We start from the raw sequence: 19,484 nt of genomic DNA on the forward strand, positions 1-19,484 counted from the left end.
AAATGCAGTTGGCTATTTTCGGGTTTGGAATGCTGCTAGGTGACAGAGTACTTAAGGTTTAATGTCTGAAACCCAAAACCTAAGGTGCCTTTGTGAATCTGCCTCTGGGGAAAAAAAAAATGAAACCAACCAGGATCCTAGATTTAAAAAACCAAAAACTTAATCCATTATTCAGTTCACATCTCTGTCAAGCATACTGCATGTACTATACTTTTTATCTGCCCTATCATTTAATTTTTAGTTGGTGGTCACATCTTTCAACAAGGTGATGGGCAGGTATTTACTGGACTAACGAATCATGCCGTGAGAAGTGCAGGTTGCAGAGCCTCTACTCCCAGTTTGCAATTGGTGGAATTTTTTGTGTGGCTACAGCTACAGAATTCATTGTTAGAAACTGGAAATTGGATTGATTAAATGTTAAGCCTTCATTAATACTGGACCTTTTTTTATCTTGCTTCTGCAAGGAGATAGGCTATCATAAGTGGTTTCAGATGGAGAATTATTTTTTCTCTTAGTATTATTTTAGTTATGTTTTTCTAATAAATATTAAAAGCATTAGTAATTTTTTCTCTCTTTGCGCTCTTTTTCTCAGGGTTTAGGAAGAAAATTTTTAAGATGAAATGAAATTTCTTTCCAGTTTGACCTAAGAATTTGATTTAGCATAGAATTTTAATTAGGGTTTTTTTTTAATTTTTTAATCAGAGAAAACAGAATTTTTCTCTCTTTCCTCTTTCGCTCCATAGCTTATCAAACGTACAGAACTGTTCTAAGAAATAGTGTCTTATGGTACAGAGGTGCCATCATATACTAAAACTTCTGTATTGTCAGTTGAACAAGGTTATAATTTTCACAGGTCAGAAAAACAGACATTATTGTCCCATAAATAGTAGCAAATTTCATATCTGCGCTGAGCTAAATTCTAAATTTTGCAACAATTTGCACCAAAATGGGCTTTTTGACTTAAGTGAGATTAACTGCACTCTTGAGGTAAAAGTGACCCTTCCTCTAATGTTATACCACACCATTTACTGGAATACGTACAAATTTATACTCCTTAAATCAGTTTGTTCTAAATTTGTCTCTCAAAACCTTTCAATATTTCACAAAGTTTCAGAGAAGGAAAAAAAAAAAAAAATTAATGTTTCTCATATCAACCTGGAGTTTGTTAATCCCTGGGGACAGCTGTCCTTGTAATAAACTGTGCAGTTAGCAAAGGCCAACTTAGGAGAATTTAATTACCTAGTAAAGTGTTTTATTGCCTTGTAAAATCCTTTGTTAGGAGCGTTGCTTTTCAAAATACTATAAGAACTCCAGAAGTGTCCTTTTTTGGTGTGGTCTTCTCTGGGAATGTGCTTAGTGTCTTAGCTTACACTGTTTGCATGGTACATAGTTAGGTTTTGATGGCCATTTTTAATGATGGCATTCAGCTTCAGGGTTTGCACTTTTTTCCCCTTCAATGAAAACATTTGTGTGTGGGAGTGTCGGGTGCGTGAGACAGCTGGGCTGATTCTAAAGAACTATTCTGCTCTTTTCCGTTCACTTGTTTCTGTTACGGGCATGCTGATTTTAAGTTAAGAATGACTCTTTGATGGGACTTGACTGTCTCCTGAATGAACTACATTGCTTGGATGAGCATGTTTGTGAAATCAATTCCTGTACTGCAAATGCTACAAAAAGAACACTTCTTTCCACCTATCACCCTCCTCTACTCTCTCTTTTTCCCTTGTACCAAATCTGTGCAGCACAAAAGTACTTGTTGATTGCAACAAATAATTAGATGCCTGTGTAGAGATATCTGAATGGTACTTTGAGCAAAGTAGGTCAGAGATAACATCTCAGCAATTCTGAGATATTAGGCTTTCTGCACTGGGAAATTTTCTTTCGTACACTGCCATAGCTTATTCTGATGCAGTTATCTGTGCTGCAGTGGTTCCCTGATGGGCAACTCTCCTCTGGAATAAAAACTCATTTCATTCTAGAATAATTATCAGAGTGTGGAGTAAAAAGTCTAAGTCACTTTTGTTCTGGAATAGAACATTGTCCTGGTGAGCTCTTTGTAGGTAGGTACAGCGGAACAGCATGTTTTGCTGGTTAAGCTGGTCATAAGTTTTTTCCATATAAAGGAGCCCTTGCCTACTTTTGAACCTCTGCAGGGAGTTGCAGGGTGATTGCTGCTAGTCCTCTGGCTGCACTTGTATTTTGCTTCATCTAGCTTGGAGCTGAAGGGAAGTGCAAATAAATCTAAGATGCAATAGGATGGAGGGATATTAATTAAGGGCTGTGACTGAGCTCAGCTAGGGCAGCTCACAAAGGGAATATACAGGTGTGGCTTTCCTGCACTTGTGTTGCTCAAGATTGAAGATGCTGGGACCAGCTTAACTCAGTGTGAAACTGAACAGGTACAGGGCTCTTTTGAGGCTCTTTTTTGTTAGTTTAGTAAGTAATGAAACGGCTCTGCTGAAAGCCTGTCTCCACACAGTACGGAGTAGTACTGACAGGATCACCAGACTTTTTCCTAGATACCATCAAAGCAGCGAGGTGACATGTTGGTAGGATGAAATGGTATCTCAGTTCCCTTCCATGTGTTACCAGTAACTCCTGGTTAGCTTCTGTTACTTGGAAAGGATTATAGAGATATGTTTAATGGGAACAGAACCTCTTATTTTATAATCTGTGCATCTAGGAACATAGGCACTGTAGTAGGAGAAATAATATCATAGCAGCATTTCTAGATAAGTCTGGGACAAAGCTGGGTACGTGAAGGTAACAGGAAGCGTTCATGTAAAATGATAAATGCAGTGTCCTTTTTTTTTTTCCCCTTCTTCCCCCCCCCCCCCCCCCCCCCCCCCCGAAATTAAGGTATTAATATAGATTTGGGACCACGTTTGTAAGTTAGACCCTAAATTATCTGCCTGCCATTTCAAGCAACGGGTACCCTTCCATTGACTTCCGTGATGTTTGGCTCCAGTTGTTACTATTACAAATAATGCCTTTTTCTCTTGCAGTACCAAATACTACTTCATTGCTATTTCACCATTATAAGTAGCAAAATAAGAACCAATAACAACATTTGGTATTGCTATTGCATTTACATTGTATATAAAAGACAATAGAGTCGTTCATTCACTGGAATAAATTTAATCCTTCTGTGTAAGAGAGAACACTTACAAATTGCTTTATCTTCTCCTTCTTGTGTTTGTGTTTATTTTCGATTTGGTGTCCTTCATAAGGACATATTGCTAGCTGTTTGTTTAAAGTTTTTATTAAATTTTGCTTGCCATTCTATAATCCAAGTCACATCTGCTGGTTTTTTTTCATGTATCTCTACAGCACTTATTTTATGAAGTCTGTTGAAAACCTGAACAAACATTTTAGCCTCAAATGACATTGCAAAATTCTGCTCTGAGTGCAGTGCTTTTCAATCCGGATTGCAAATACATACTGAGCTTTCCTGGAGCCAAGTAGCATACAGAGATACACTAGTTACTGCAACAATTTAATTACATTACTTAATTACATTTAATGCAAATGATGAAAGCCCATTTTTACAGAGAAGAGTGATTTTACTTCTGTGAAAATGGTGAATTTCCATTGGGGAGCGATTTTTCTTTTCACAGCACTGAGGAAGGCAGAGAGGCAGAGATTTGAATGAGTGCCAGATATGCTTTCATTAATATTGCCATACTTTGTTGCAGCTGTGACTTTTTTTTTTAAGACTTGAAATTAAAAATGTTTTCAATTAAATACTCTCAGACTAATTTTTATGGCAACTTCCAATTTAGAGATTTAGATTAACCATGTGTAAAGAGGCAAAATTACTTTCTTACTTTCCTTCTTTGACATTTGGCAGCACATCTAGATGTAATGGTTGTGTGGTGTGTTGAACAGACTTCTGATGACAAGTCATAGCTCTGGATTGTTAAATTTGACGTGTCATTCCGCTCCTTCACCATGAATGATGAGAGAGAGTTCTCTGATGACTATCAAGCTGTCAGCTTTATAAGATAACACCAGTTAACCATTCATTTTAAAAAACATATATTTGCATGTTCATCACAAGTGGCTTGCCATCCCTGTTTTCCACTGACCTTGAAACGAGGAGGTATTAGTTTATTTTTTGAAGAAGCAAAGAATGTTCTGTGCACAAGACTATTAATACCGAGAGATCAGGCAGCACTCCAAGTATCATGTGGGCAAAACACTTAACTTCCAATAAGTGTATATTCTGAAACCTCCTGTTCAGCCACAGTCTCTTCACCTTCATCCTTTAAAGCATCTCTTTGATTTATCAGCAGTCCTTACTGCTCTAGTACATTTCCAAAATAAACAAACTAGCCCAGCAGCAACACTCAGAGAGCAGCGGGTAAGTAGCAAATGTTTTAGAGGTCTTTTTGTGGTTCTTGGTACTGTACGATTTGAGAAGGAAGTTTAGAGGCAGTTGCTCAAACTTGGAAAACTCCCTTCTTTTTGCTTTAAAGTTCCACTTAAAGTGTATTTACTTTCAGTTAGTACTTCACAGCTAGCTGTTATTTTTTGTCCTTGACAACCTCAGTGTCCAGGAGCGACAGGGTCCAGGAGGTGAGGGTCACCCCAGCATAGGCAGTGCCCTCGCAGACTGAGCACCATCCCATGGGCTTTGAACAGGGTGGGAAGAGACAGCCACGGATAACGGTATCCTCACCGGTCCCAGACACAGCAAGGGATGAACCAGGGGGTACCAGTCAGGGCAGAAAGGAGACGGGGCCAGGAGACGAGGCTGCAGCATACATATGAGGGGTCCCTCGAGCAGATGAGCCACCTATAGCGTAGCGCCAAGGTCCTCCGAGGAGACACAGCTGGGAAGTAGCACACTGACAGCGTAGCCAGGGCTGAGCTGGAATAGAGTTGTGGCCCGTGGGCAGGGTGTGGGTGGAAGCCCCCAGGGAGGCTCATCAGGGCAATTAAAACCTACTCATGCCCCCAGGGCCCTGATGCACAACATAATTATGTAATGTCTTACTGCCCTTAATCTTCCTGGCATAGGTTTTTCATGGATAATTTTAGCTTTCCCTATTAGTCGTCCGCTTTCACAAAGAGTGTAATTCATTGCTATTAACTCTTCATTTCACATGCTCCCTTTTCTTTCCCCCTCCCCAGGGTCGGACAGCAGATATGTGGGGGTTAAGAAGAATCTTTTATTTAATTCCTCCTTTTGTTCTTTCTGAGGATATCTCCTTATGTCAATGAGCTTTCAGTAATGTCCTTAAGCAGCACCACGTTCTCATGTACGCTTGTTCCTTTTTGCTCAGCCCATTCACATTCAGTTTCACTTATGAGTATTTTCATTGTTGTAAAATCAGCCTGGTCAGCACATCAGTGTTAGATACATAAACTGCAAGGAGCCATGGGGAATTTATGGGAATTTGGAATGTGACTGTAAATTGCTGGCTGCAGGGTAATGCCTTTGATTACAAGCATTTTGAAGCAGAAAACAGATCTTTCTATATGATTAAATAGCACCTAACATACCAGAGTCCTTGCCCTAATTCAGACCCTTGTTTTTAACTAATTTTATTGTCTCTACAAAACTAATAAAAATATTTCATTGCATTGTAAAACATAGTGGGTTTGGCCATCTTCAGAATACTTCTGATAGAATCCGGTGTCTCTTAGACGATTGTAGAAATGCTAGATCAGTTCAGAGTCTAAGTTGATTAAATAAAGTAATAACGAACAACAGCCCAAATGAGCAGCAAGATTTACTAAGGCTAGAACTTTACAAAGTAAAATAGCAAGCCATTCTTACAATGAAGCACAAGAACATCTCAGGCAACAGTAAAAAAAGGGCAACCAATTTGCATTGATTTGTTAAGTACACCCTGACAGAACTGTAGTTTATCTTTCTTTGCATGGTACTCATTCTGGTTTTCACTTTTACTGTTGAGAGAATGTTGGTAAATAGAATGAATATTTGCCTTATTGTTGAGCCAATGATTTGCCTCACGTACCTGATAGTCTAGTTCAGCCTCTTTTTACTTAAGGTGTTTTCCAGACAGACTGGACAAATTTTTAATATACCCATTTAATTATTTTTTTTCTTTTTGTGATTTTTCACTCATTTCATTCTTTGCATAATATACTGATCAAAACCACTTCTTTTTTTCAGCACATGGCATTTTTGTGTGATAGGGATTAGTAAGTTATGATTCATAGATTATTTGTTTCTTCCTCTAAGATCATGAGTGTGCAAGCACTCGTATCAAGAAAAATGATCATGCAAATGGAAAAAAATATTCTGCATTTTCATTGCTTGCTACTTTGAAACTAATTTCCTGTGTGAACTTCTCGTCACGAAGGCCAAATGGAAAAACATGCTTTTCATTTTCATTCACTCATGTGAATATGTGTGGGTAACTATCTTTCAATATTTTTTCAATTCTTTGTTGTCTGCATCACAGATTATTCACTTACAAATTGCAGCCTTTTGATTGACTGTGCGTTGTAGCTTTATCCCTGTAACATGCAGTGTTGTCCAACACAGAACTAGTTCGTAGGAGAGGCTTCTTTTCCCCACTTTTAACAGTTAGGCCATTGGTGATGCAAGGCAAAGCCAGGACGCTTCCCTTCCCTGATTGATGTAAGTCCTTCCACACTCATCTTGTATTATGTTAATAGACTATTTGTTTGTTGTTCCTCTTTTCTTTTCAGCTCAGATCCTGAATTAATATCACAATCTGTGCTCTTTTCTGTCTCCCCAAAAGTATTTTTTTCTAGTACTGTATTGAGGTTAGCAGTCAGTACTTGATTTAATGAACATTGATGAGTAACACTAAAATTAAAATCATGCCATTGTTTCATTTGAAAGCTTGCCATTTATCTCAAAACTCTTTCTTACAATTTATGAGTTCAAATGAGAAGGAAACACTAGATTTCAGAGTCCACCGTTATTTGCTGTTTGGAATTCTGTCTCACCACAACACATGCTCCTCCGTTTTTGTCTTGTCTAAATGCAGATTCTAGTACAAACAAATGATTTTAATAGAAAAGGAAATTCTGGGGCTTTTTTTAAAGTGAATATTTTAATAATTTGGGGTGGGGCATATGGAGTATTGGGCTAGATTTTCAAATATACTCTCCTATTGTTTAAGATAACTATCAATAGGGATTTTTAAAGTTGCCTAAATTTCTTTTTTGTACTGAAATGAATGCATTTTTCAGTGACAGTCTTTGAAATTCCATCCCTGTACAGCTGCATTTAAGATTCTTAATTTATTTATGCTGTGGTACTGCCTATCATTGTTTTTATCATCCAACTAAGGACATAATCATGTTGTCATATCAGTGAATATTACCTAGGCAGACCAGTTTATCTCATTTTCCTTATTCAGACTTTCTTGTGGGGAACTGTAAATTGTTTTATGGGGCTGTCTAGAGCCAGTGAAGAACACAGGTTAGAGTTTGCCTCAAGGTTCCCATCCTGCTGAGAGGGAAATTCTTGTCAGATTGTTACTTAGTGATCCCAAGATGTAGTAAAGAAGGCAGAGGGGAAGACATTTGATCCCCTGACAACCTGGTTGGGGATAAACACTAATTCTACAAATTCCTTCATCTCCACAAAGACAGACTAGAAGGAGTGCTGGTTCGCTAAGTTCAAAGCTCCAGATGCTAATGACCAGCTGCAGAGTGAGTATGGAGGGTGTTAGAAACAGTTGTTCTTACAACTCCCCAGGGTGGGAGAAAGCACTGGAAACAGAAAACAGAGTTTTTCTACTTTGCTGCACATCTAAATCTGTTGGACCCACTGACATCTAAATCTGTTGGACCCACTGAGCAAGGCAGGTCCACAGACGTCTCTCTGTAGGTGGGCAGGCCGCAGAAGATTGCTCACTCCTCTGCAGGGATCAAGGTGCTGGCTGGCCCTGTGGATGAGAACTGCTGTGCTGCATAAACTTCTCTTCCTACCACGCTGCAGCAGGCAGCACTTACACATGAGGTGTCTGGGGAGGTTAGCGCCTATGGGCAGCGGACACCAGTGCTTACACTCTGTTTAAATGCAAGTATGTAGCCCCTGGAACTCAGTGCTGCCCTGAACTGAATGTGTACTGTCAGTAGCAAAACTACATAAATTCTTTGATATCTGCAGTTACAAGAGAAAACATTAGTGAGTGGATGAGCCTTAGCCAAGGTCTGCTATTCGCTGAATAGTTAATAGTTGAGAATAAGAAGATTTTGTGGTGGAGATGGTATTTTGGGATTAGATTTGGATTTATTTTAGAGGTGGTGCTTTAAATGTAGTCGTAAAGCTCAGAAAATCATCCTTTAGAAGCAGGAAATTCTGTGCCAATTCCTTTCATGAACCCAGCTGCAGTATCTGCGTATTTATGGCTTAAATCTTATTTTGCAGTCTCCATTGCTTATGCCTGAAAGTCATGTTTTCCATAGACAGCAGTGACGGTATATGCTCAAAATGCCTACTGGACTGAAATCTTGTTCTCTGCCTTATAGAGTAAAGCAATGGAAATGTTCCCTTCTCTGTCCTTTGGAGCTCCATCACTGTACTTGTAATCAGATGTCTCTTGCTGAAAGTTATGAGATATAAGTAATTCAAAAAGCTTCAAGCTTTTACTTGTTAGATCAAAGGATGACTGACAAGATAGTGAAGATAAGTCTTCAGCTTTTCAATTAACAATGTCAGAATATTTCATCCTTTGCTGATTAATCGTTGCTTTGGACCGAGTAAATGATGCTTCATCTGAGTGAATGAATATGGCCATGTTTAAAATGATTTAGAGAACTGTCTGGCAGTTTAATACAGGTCAGTTGTAAAGTACTGAATTTAATTATAATGCGGATTATCATCTTTAAAACAATTAAAAGAACACACCCTAGTTTTTAAAGAGAGACTGAGTTACAAATATAGGATACGTTGCTGGTTTGGACTCTGGTTCCCTGCTTATTCCAAGGCTGCCATGCCCATGGAAATAGCACCCAGGGTACTGCCTTCTATGTGCCATTTTCCCTGGCATCCTGTGCACTAACTCCTTTGCTTATGTCTTATTCATTTGCAGTGCTCCTTTACACTCAGCAAAGGGACTGCAATCTTGTGATTAGTGTATCATAAAGACAGGAATGAGGAGTTGGGCAGTGACAAGCTGTTTCTTTGGGCCTTTAGTCACTCCTCAACTTATTTAATGTATATTGTCTATAAAACTTAAACTCTTCCTCTGCGTAACGAGAAAAGGACCATGTGTTTACTGAGTGCCTCAGATGCTTGTTGTATTGTGAATGGAATGTTATTCCTAACAGATACCTGTGTTGGGGAGGGTAGCTGGGGGTTTGTAAGCTACAGTCTACACAGACATGGCTAAATCCATTTCATCTTACTCCTCTGAGAATCTCCTTGGTGTTTCTATTGCTATTCATGCGCATGAAGGATGTGGTGAACAGGAGAGTTGCGTCACAGACCAGAGGCCTCAGGAGAATTTCTCCCTTCAAAGAAAGATTACTGACATTGACATTGAGCATCATTTGGTCTTTTAGGGGTTTATGAAGTTTGTCGGGGTATTTTTAAAGTAATTTTATGGGCAACAAGTTCTTTCCAGTAAGGTTCCTTTAGTGGTTTTTTTTTTATCCTTTTAAAGAAAGCACTTTAGTTTTGGGAAAAAGAAAGGGATGGTGGGAGGCCCCAAGTACCAGGGTGATGTTCCTCTGAGATGAACCACAGTCACGACTTGAAGCCAATGGGGCTCAGCAATCAACAGTGACCAGCAGCTGGCACCAAAATCTCTTAGTGCCCACCTACAGTTTGTTTTGTTTTGGGGTGTGAAGTTTGGTGATTCTGTTACGTATTTCACAAAGGTAATTACTTTTATGCTGTTGTGAACTCAATATTATTTCACTTCAAGGCTTAGCCTGGCCAGAAGAAAGAGTTATTGTGTATGTCACTTTCACAGATTCATATATTGACCTCAGAGTGTGTCATGCTTTTAGAAAATGTTAAAGCCTCTTTTTACTTTGAAAACAACTAGCATTGCATGAATTATGCTGACATTCACAGTTTATGCCATGTAGATTATGTTGAGACTTCTAAGGAATTAATTAATGTGTTTATATTAAAAAGTAGGAGGAGTTTTTAATTTCAGCTTGCGTATAGTTTCACCATAGAATGCATGGCATAGTTCTGCTCATACTGTGATATATACAATTGTGAGAGATGTGTTTTGAAAATAACCTTCCAATGATTCCTTGTTTACAGGGTTAGGATGTAGCTATAAGCATAGGCACTACAAAGTCTAAATACATTTTTTCTGCTGGCACTGTTGATGCTCAGTCTGGCAGAGCTTTACTATGAGGAAAAGTGCTTCCTACAATAGCTCAGCAGCACATTTGTATTCTGATGTCACTTTTGGCCTGCAAGTGAGAAGCTGATATATTATTGGAAAGAGGAAAAAAGTTAGGAAATACATCCTAGCTAACCTAACACTTTCAGGTTTTTGCTGTCGCTTTGCAAATTCTGGTTTATTTGGCTCCCCTCTCTGCATGAACTGTCTGAGATACCAAACAAACTCTGCTATGTCTGCTTACTCTTTTATGCCTTCACAGAGTTCTCAATTCGTTCACTCTTCTCTCTCTCTCTTTGTTTCTTTCTTCTCTCTCTCTGTTTTTCTTTTTGGTGGGGTACCCTGAACCTCTCAAGCAGTGCAGGAGGCCGAACAGGAAGATGTAAAGGTGATAGTGGATGCCCAAGCTCCGAAGCCAACTAAAAAAACCAAGGCAGCAGCTGCGAGCTGTCAGACTGGCAGCACCAGAAAGGAGAAAAAAGGGAAACACAAAGGTTAGCTGCATGCGGCTGAATATCAGATGTTGAATTGACTGCAAAATAATTCTTTTTCTTTTCTTTCTTTTTTTTTTTTTTCCTTTGAATTTCTGAAAATTGCTTAAAAGTAATTTCTTGACATTTTTATGAGATTGGAAAATGTGAGCGACTTGTTCTTGTCTCGGCATGTACAGCCTGGGAGTGAAGGATGGTGAAAATTTGTAAGCTGAGTCTTTTCCAAAGGGGAGTGTTTGTTCAGATTGCAGAGGAGGAAGAAAGTTCTGATGCAAAGATGCTGATGTTTTCCTGCAGTGTTAAAGAAATGAGAACCATTTTATACCAGTGTGCTCTTTAGATTATCTGCATGTAATATAATTTGGAGAAACAGCCTTAAATTGCAGTCATTTCTGTCCAGACCCTTACTGAGGTTTAAACTATACAAATTAGAGGTTAAGTGGGCATTTTGAAATACATTCAACAAAACCGAGATAACGTCCTCAAAGGGGTTCTTCAAGTTGTTACTCTGGTGTTACTCTATCCCACCTGGTCGACATATGGGAGTTGTTTGTATGAAAAATTTTCTGCAATGACTTTGGGTAAGATAATGACAAAAGGGTTGGTAGAAATGACATTGCCATTATTACATTTACTATTTGAATTACCTGGACTAGATGGAGGAAGTAACATGAGCTACTTTAGAGGTATTCGATTTTTATATATGCACACTCACAACAAGAGAGGTTTTTGTACCACATGCAGTTTCTTTCTATTTCATGGTGAACAACTAATGAAATTAATAAATACCTTTCCAATAATTTTAAGTTCTTAGATAAGGCCACTGTAACACTACACTGCCTGGACTGTACCATATTCCCGTCTTGTGTGTGTCCAACAGTCTCGCCATTATTGCTTAAATAAGAAAATCATGTATATCCTTGACAAGTCTATTTAAAGACAGCGGTGACTATTAAGGGTAGTTATTGAGGTCAAAGTATTGGGGCTTATCTATAGGGATTTTGCAGGACTTGAGCCTACCTTATCAAAATCCTTTACACACTGCAGCTTAATTCTTGAGATTTGAATCTACAGCATCTCTGTGTCTGTAGTTCCTCTGGCTGCAAAGGAAGCCCTAGGTTAGACAGGCTTTAGAGTCTGGCCCTGAGGTAAAGGCTTTATTCATATATTTGAAAAAAGAAGATGGTGTGTGTCAGTAACTAGGCTTAAAATAATAAGTAAAAATAAAAGGTAAAATTAACTGAATGTAAAAATTGTTGGTAAAATAAGTGAACAGAAAGCTAATGTTTCTCAATTTAATGTAAAAAATAGTTCCACTCCAGCATAGTAATACAGATGCCAAATTTTATTGTGAAGTACATCTTGCTGAAGAGTAAAAATTCTTTTACTAGTTTAAAAAAACCTGCATTAGGCTGTAATTGAGCATTGTGCAGGGTAATAGTTAAATCATGGTTACTGCATAACCTTGAGGCTCTGTTTCTTCTCATATAGTTCCATGCTTTTCCCTTATGGGGTGTCTATGTCTGCACTATGTTCAGATCTTAAGATATTGTGCTGGTCAGTTACAGTAAGTTCGATTTGACAGATTTGCATTGTATAACACCAATGTGTGCGTGTGTACATTCACATGGTTTCTAAGCAGTTTTCTGAGAGCTCTTGACTAAAATATTCTGTGAACGAAATCGTAGCCGTAGGCGTAGTGAGGCACCGAGCAAGAAGCAGTGGTTGTTTGAGTGTGTGATTTCCAGGGCTGTTCTGCTGGTGATGTGTGTGCTGGGGCTGCGTTTGCTGGGTAGCTCTCTTTGAACCTGCCTGCTGGATGTAGGCAAGTTAGTCCACGAGCAGTGTGTGCCTACTGTGAAGGAGTTGCACAGCAAGTAGCACCTAGTATTTTTCTCATAGGCTGATAATTTTTTATTCATTTTCTGAAAAATTCCACAAATAGGCAAATGTTGGTATATTTTAATAGAAGCAAGTTGTGTCAGTAAAAGTTGTGTCACTTTACATAGACTGAGAACTTTTGTGTGCTGATCCTGCTCTATGTGTTGGAAACAAATATTGTTAGCTATAGAAACCTCTGCTTCTGCTGCAGTTCTTATAGCTCATTCCTCTGGCCTTCAGCATTTGCCCATCGATTGCATCTTGGATATGTTTCCATAGAGTGAAGGTGTTATTCATCAATTATACTAAAGAAAATTTTGAGTACCTCCTCTCCTAAAGCTTACCTTCAGGATAAATCTCAAGTAACAAATATCCCTGTCAGTTAAGGTGTGTTCAGAGCGTACACATAGCACCTTCTCATCCAGCTCATCTACTTCTTCTGCACACTGGTATTTAACTGTTCATTCATGTATGATTTCACCCTTGGAATCCTATCTAGGTTACCTTTGATATTGTTGTAAACTTGGAGTGTTTGCAGGCGTTTATAACTGGATTTCCAGTCTTGCATCCCTAGTGAAGCTGCAAAATGTTTTGTTATTGGATGAAAAAGTAAAACTGACTTTAAAATTCTGGAGGGATTTTACTGATCAATCCACTACAGACATAGCTGATTTGTGCTGCTTAGGAATGAAAAAAATGCAAGTGGTAGCAGAACCCTATAGTGGAACTTGTATCAATTTTGCAGTTACTTCTAAGAGTAACTGTGAGTCTTAGGAAAAGATTTTATAATAATATTGAACAGAATAATATTGAACAGATTTGCTTATAACTTCAGATCCAACTCATGAAAATGGTTTAAATGGTTTTATACCATTTTGTGGCACAAAAGATTTTGTTGGAGGAAGATCGTTGGTAATTAGACCAAATCTTGGAAATTTTAGGGTCTGCTTTTAGCTTTGCAATTGCTTCAGGTTTTGTCTCCACTCTGACTACCCTGACTGTAACCTTTGCATGTCCTGTAAACGAGCAGGATGGATGCTGAGGGGTGAATGCACTTTACATGCTAAAATAGCATTTTAAAGGTTTCTGTTAGTATTTAGCTATAGTGAGCATTACCTTTCCAATCATAGCCAAGCTCTTTGTACTGCAAGAAAAAAAAAACAACCCACCTTTAGAACAGATCCTATGAATAATAAGATAATTCAGAGCAAAAATCATTGAATTATACATGAATAGCTCTCAAAGCTGTAGTGTAATGATTGTACTCTGGTCTTAGATGTGTAATGCTTTTTTAAGTGGCTCGAGGAATGATGAAACTATGATCAGAACAATGTACTAAAGAGAAACGCAAGGGAAGTATTAGGTTTAATGAGGTTACGCTGACATAAGACAAGAAAAGGAATGCAGCTAATTGCTCATGTAGAGCTGATTGTGCCTTTTAAGTTAGGGGTCAGTGCATTTTGTAATTCTTTGATGGGTCGTACAGTATTTAGCATTTTTTTCTGAATATGTGATTATTACTGGTATTTCATTCTTAGTGGCGGTTTCCAGTATACACTGTGCCTATTTTTAAAAAGAGACATCATTGTTGTGGGACAGAGCCTGCAAATGCAGTAAATTGATGACATTGTGTGGTAGCTTAGCTTATTAAACTGGTATTTCTGAAAGCTTTGGTCTCCCAGTTTATTGTTTGACTTAACACTCAGTATTGAGAAAAAACTCAAAATGTAACAAATGAATATGTAAAATTGTTGTCTTTCCAGTGGAGATAGTGGATCAAATTGTGGTTTGATTTGCGAGGCTAGTAAGGGGTAGTGAACCTGGTGTACAGTATCGCTAGATGATTCAACAGAAAAATAATGCAAACAAGTGAAAATAGTTGCAGCAGGAGCCTATTAAAAGGATGCACCCTGCATAGTATTACACATACAAAACTGGAGCATCTTTAGATATCAGATACCTTAGTGATTCTTTAAAAATTGAGATTCCTGAAAATATTACAAGTATGTAGTGGTGTGGGGTTTTTTGTTTGGTTGGGTTTTTTCCCCCAATATAAGTTTGTGAAGACAGTAATAAATGTACCAGATATAGTGGTTTTTTGGCTATATGCAATTAATGGAGCAAAAACAAATCAGGAAAATAAAATGGAACCTTTAAAAAACCACGCAAAACCAGGAATTAATTCAAAGTGAAATCTGATACAAAAAATCAGGAATCATTCTGTGAAAAGTTGCTGTTTGTTTGATTTTGTTGGGTTTTTTTCCTAGCACTCTTGCACTTATAGCATGTAAGTACATTCCAGGAAGACCCTGCTCTGAACTGCACTGGTTCACTCACTGCGATGAGCAATATAAATGAAGATTTTTGTCAGTGAAATCAGGAATCTGGATGTGTTTAAAATGTTCAAATAGACAGTACCTTCCCAGCAATTTTTCTTTTATGTTGTGCATTAAATGTATATAGTATGTTGGGTATTCCATGCTGTCTCTATGAGAGTCAAAGCAAAAGAGCTGCTCTGACACACAGCATTTTTTCTGCCAGGATGGTTATTTCATGTTTTGATTTTTTTTTTGCTTCTTCCATATTTCTTTTCTGTCTTTCACGCCTGTCTGTCTGTTTTGATTTGTGCATCCTGTCCCATTCTTATATGTAACAAGCAACTATGTTAACGCTGGCTGACTAAGAAAGCAACACCATTTGTTGGATAAGAAGCATAATTTCTCACTATACCTCCGTTCTGACAGGGGGAGGGAATTTCACGTAGAGTGGATTTATCTCATCTTCCCTGTGCATTAAAGAGAAAGGGTAGAAGGAACAATAAGTGAGTTTCGACCAAGAAAAGTCCTGTTATTTCTAGATCTGACAACCCTTTCAGGCTGTGCTTTGGCAACACATGAACTTGATTGGGAAGAAGTAATTTTGGCCTCCTCGCGATAGAGATTTATGAAAGTACAGTTCCTGCTACGGTTTTCTAGATTTCATCAAGGTGAATTTAGAGCTGGGTGCTCAAGCACTTGCTTTCAGTGACCTGATCTGGTGTTAGTAATAGTCCTTTTGATGGAAGGTTGGACTAAATCATCTCCAGAGGTCCTTTCCTAAAAAAAATTCTGTTTTCCCCCTTTTCCTATAAATAAATCCCTTTGTGATTTTTGTGATTTTGCAGTTCAGTGGATGCACAGCCCCTATGAGAACAGGCATGTACTGGGAAATGGCTTACAAAATATTGGCAGCTACAATATAGTTAAGGTTATTCGGTCCTAAAAGTTATAGCAAAAAATGCTTTTTTTCCCCTGTAAACATTCTGCTTTTTCAGTAAATTCCTTTTGAGGAGAGTTGGGGGAAGGAGGAGGGGGAAAGAGATTTTTTTATTTATATTTTTTTAAGCAATGGACTTCTAAATTTCTAGAAGATGTCATTTCATGGTATTTCATTCTATCCATTTTATTAGAGCTTCCCAAGGAATCATTCTGAGAAAGAACCTTTTTTCACCTAATGATTTGTGCTATACTACTTTCTTGTACCACTGTTCTGGAAGTAAATGTTATTATACTCAGTGGCCACACTTCTTGATAAATGCAGATTTCAAAAATATAATCAACTGTTGTTTTGTCTTTTAAACATAAAATGTAGATCCCTTGAGACGATAAAAGCAGAAATAGGGTTTGCTTTAAGCCAAGTTCTTTAAAGGACGGAAATTCTATTTGTTCCGGTGTCAGTCTAATTAGAACAGATTTCTCAGAGGACAGACTCCTTGTCTTTGACCTCAGTGTAGGCCAGCTGGCCCTTGAAGGGTTATGCTGCCATCCCTAAGTTGGAGGAAGAGCTGCTCTGCGGTGCTCTTGAAGAGCAATTACAATTGCTGGCCGCAGCCTTGAGTGTTATCCACATGGATATGGATTCTGTGTCAGTCCAGCGCCTTGTCTAACCTGGTACCTTGCCTTTGAAAGAACATTTAAAAAAAAAAAAACCAGGAAGAAATTTTCTAGGATGCCTACTTTTGTTGTCAGCAAGTTTGTAGAGGAAGGGCATTCCACTTGTTGTGGAACCCTTGTTACATAACTGAGGTCAGAAAATGTGGATTGAGATGTTCTGATCCAGAGGCCTTCTGCCTGACCTCAGTCAGCTCTTCAGTTCTGATCTGCAACAGGCTTAACCATATTTTAAAACTTAGTCTGTGAGCAATATGCCTGATATCATATGTTGAATTTGTGTCTTAAATGCTTTATGAAATGAGACCAAGAATTTTTGTATCCTACTGTTTGTAAATTAGGGAGAGAAATAGTTGTTTTCTATGCTATATTTCCTGATACGTAATCTCATTTACCATTCAGTCACTGAGCTCAATTAGTTCTCTCTGATGTACAATGCTTTTCTTTTTAGTTTCTTTCTTAGTTTGCAAATGTCCTATGAAGACATTCTTAATTTATTGTACCAGGTATTTTCAAATAATTTAGAAATCTGTCTTTTCATAGTGTCCTGGGTGCAGTGAAGGCTCTCTGTAAATAATCAGTTAATCATTCTTCCCTGTACTTACAAGTTCATGTAAAAGAACCAAGAGGAGATAACATTTGCTGAAAACATTTTCACAGCAAAACGTTTGCATGTATAAATACATGCTGAGAGGAACATGATGTATATAAATACAATTAGATTTTTTTCCTGCAAGATCCAATTACTGGGGATTCATGTAGTATATAGTCAAATTCTTAAATAATGTTTTAGAGAGCTGACTCACTGTGCTTATGCCTGTAATTTGCTTTGCTGGGTAGTTTGTCACATATTTAATCTGTACCTAATTTTTTCAAGACTACCATTGTGTATTGTGCACTATGGTCAGATAGCAAGATCTTTCTTTGTGTTTAGTCTTGTGCTCAACTATAAATGGTGGCCACATATATCAGCTGCCTCTCTGAACTTTCCCTTGGTCATACTTGGTAGTATGTAGTCTTTTCCTCCTATTTGATCTTCTCCCCCTACTCCTCTGCCCCCTAAAAATTTTAAGTGCTCTTTCTTGATTATCTCTTGAGCAATGAAATAATCAAAATTGTGGTTCTGGCCTATCATCTTTAATTTTCTTACTATGATGCAATATTATTGTGTCATTAGAATGTGATGACTGAGAATTTCTCTGATGGGGTGTCTAGAAATGCTTAATTGTTGTTCAGTTTTGAGAGGAAGTTCCACTTGGACCTATTCTGTTACAGATTCTGGGTTTAGACAGGACTAATCAACAGACTGATCTAAGCCTTGTGTTCAGCATGACTATAACCTTAGCTTCCCACTTGCAAATAGGATTAGGAAGTGTATTTCTTTTCTGCAAAATCCTTTTGAAGATTGTGAAGCTGAAATAAAAATTCCTGAGGTTCAAATGGATACCCAGAAATGCACTTGTAATGCTTTCTTAGTCCTGTTTTGGGGAAAAAACCCCACCCCAAAACAACCACTAGATCTGTAGGGCCAAGGAGGAAGGATATACTTTAGGATCCAGAATGTCCATTCTATGTAGTCTGTACTTACTTTGTCAGAAAGAAATCTTATGGCTGCATCTAGTAGAACTGAGATGGCTCATCTGTATTCATTTTAGCATCTATTTATAGGACATATCAAAATGGTTGCAAATTGTTCAGCAGAAAGCTGCTGGGGATGCGGTATAGAGAAATGTATGTCTGGTGATTCTCACATAAAGAGATCTCCTCTAATTGCTGGATTGGAACAGTAAAACAAGGTCTTGACCTCATATCCTCAAAATGTATTGTCATTACTAAACCCAGTGAGATTGAGTGGATTTTGGGTTGTTGGTCCATCGTTTAGAAGCTAAAGTTTCAAAAAGGCATAATGTGGTATCGTAAAAATGCATGAAAGCTTATATTTGTTTCTTATATGTCATAAACACTAAGCAAAATTTTGCCACTCTATTCCTTTCCCAAGGCTTTCAGTAGCATTTATCATCTTTATTTTCCCCATACTTTTTCTCTCTCCCCTCATTCCAGACTTGGATCTTGGTTGTTTTGGTTTTTTGTGTTGTGGGTTTTTTTTTTTTTTTTTGTGTGTAGATCTTTAACATTGTGTGTTTAAAGCAAAAGCAAAAAAAAAACAAAACCACTTATCTAAAAATCTCATAACTGAGATCAAAGTTCAGTGCATATCCACTTAATGTATTTTGAATTTTTAGAATTTAGATGAATTCAGGTTATAAGAACATTCTGTGTGGTCGTTTAGATTACCAGCTTTTAAGAGCATGGTACTGTCTATTTACAAATACTTTCTAGAAGATTTTAGGTGCTAACCGAATACAGGCATTGATAAATAGTAGTTTATGGGATGGAAATGTCAGTGAATGCCAATTTTCTGATGCATTTTTTTTTCATTATCTCCTTGTTTTCTTTTCTAGTACCTGTGGGTTTCATCTGAGACATGACCATGTCAAAGTTTACCAGAAGGCATTTACTGAAAGGAGTAGTAGTCTGCGAGTTGTTTCGGTCTTCCTCTTTCCTCCCTGCCCTCCCTCACAGTTGCCTCTCAAAAATCCCCTTTTCTTCTTAGCAGGTGTTCAAGGGTATCTCTATCAGGTTTTTTTCTACCTAATTTTTGGGAAAAGCTGTAGAAAATGCTGACCATAGCAAAAAAGACTTTCTTTTTGGCACAGCCTGCTCAGCTTCTTTGCCTCTTTTGACCCTGTCCTTAAACTGGGAAACTTGTAACTATAGACTTTAATGGTTTGTTTTATTGCACAGTGAACCATCCTTCCAGTAAATGGGTGGAAAGGAGTCAACGAGGCAAAGAAAGTGAGAAC

General features: G+C 38.0%; 1 protein-coding gene across 2 annotated transcripts in view; it reads left to right on the top strand.

Annotated features, from left to right (window-relative positions):
• The window catches only part of TUB (TUB bipartite transcription factor), a 74,167-nt gene that overhangs the window by 33,743 nt on the left and 20,940 nt on the right, over positions 1–19,484 (top strand). The gene's annotated exons all lie outside the window — the stretch shown is intronic.

This window comes from Numenius arquata, chromosome 6, assembly GCF_964106895.1.
Source record: "Numenius arquata chromosome 6, bNumArq3.hap1.1, whole genome shotgun sequence".
Lineage (NCBI taxonomy): Eukaryota > Metazoa > Chordata > Aves > Charadriiformes > Scolopacidae > Numenius > Numenius arquata.